At 70.4% G+C, this 584-nt stretch overlaps 1 protein-coding gene across 1 annotated transcript in view; it reads left to right on the top strand.

The window, feature by feature from the left end:
- The window catches only part of MNEG_15087 (hypothetical protein), a gene marked incomplete at both ends in the record, with an annotated part of 2,926 nt that overhangs the window by 1,744 nt on the left and 598 nt on the right, over window positions 1-584 (top strand). The gene's annotated exons all lie outside the window — the stretch shown is intronic.

A 584-nucleotide genomic window follows, 5' to 3' on the forward strand; every position in this document is an offset into this window, starting at 1 on the left:
TAGTGCCCTCGCGGCCGCTCCCGGCCGAGCGACGTCCGCGTCGACAGGTGCCCCTGAAGCGCCCACCGCGCTGTGCGCGGATGCCACCGTCCTCCTGGCCGCGCCTGACCTGCGCCGCTTGCAGCAGCACGATCTCCTCGGCAGATTAATGGCGAAGGCTACCCAGGCGATGGTGCCATTTGGGTCCCTTGCCTCCCTCCTCCCCGGTGCAGACGTCGCGCCCTTCAGCAGCCTCCCCGCCGCGGGCGATCGGCTGGGGGGGGACACTGGGCGCGTGCCACCTAGGCGCTCCGCGCGCCGCGCATCTATGGCGGATCCGGGCGAACCACCCGACGAAGCGAACACCGCGGCAGCAGCAGCCGGGGACTCGGAGCTGACGACCGCTCAGGCCATGGCCAGAAGGGAACTGCAGCAGCACGCGGCCTCTCTGGGCCGCTGCCTCTTCTTCCATGCGCAGTACGACGCGGCGCTCGGGGTGACCCTGGTTTTCCCCACCACTTCTGGTGGGCAGGGGTCCGCGGTGCCCCTGAGGGTCATGGACGACAGCGGAGCCTCCTGCAACCTCATGTCACGCGCGTACGCAA

The sequence above is a fragment of the Monoraphidium neglectum genome, assembly GCF_000611645.1.
Source record: "Monoraphidium neglectum strain SAG 48.87 unplaced genomic scaffold scaffold05017, whole genome shotgun sequence".
Classification (NCBI taxonomy): domain Eukaryota; kingdom Viridiplantae; phylum Chlorophyta; class Chlorophyceae; order Sphaeropleales; family Selenastraceae; genus Monoraphidium; species Monoraphidium neglectum.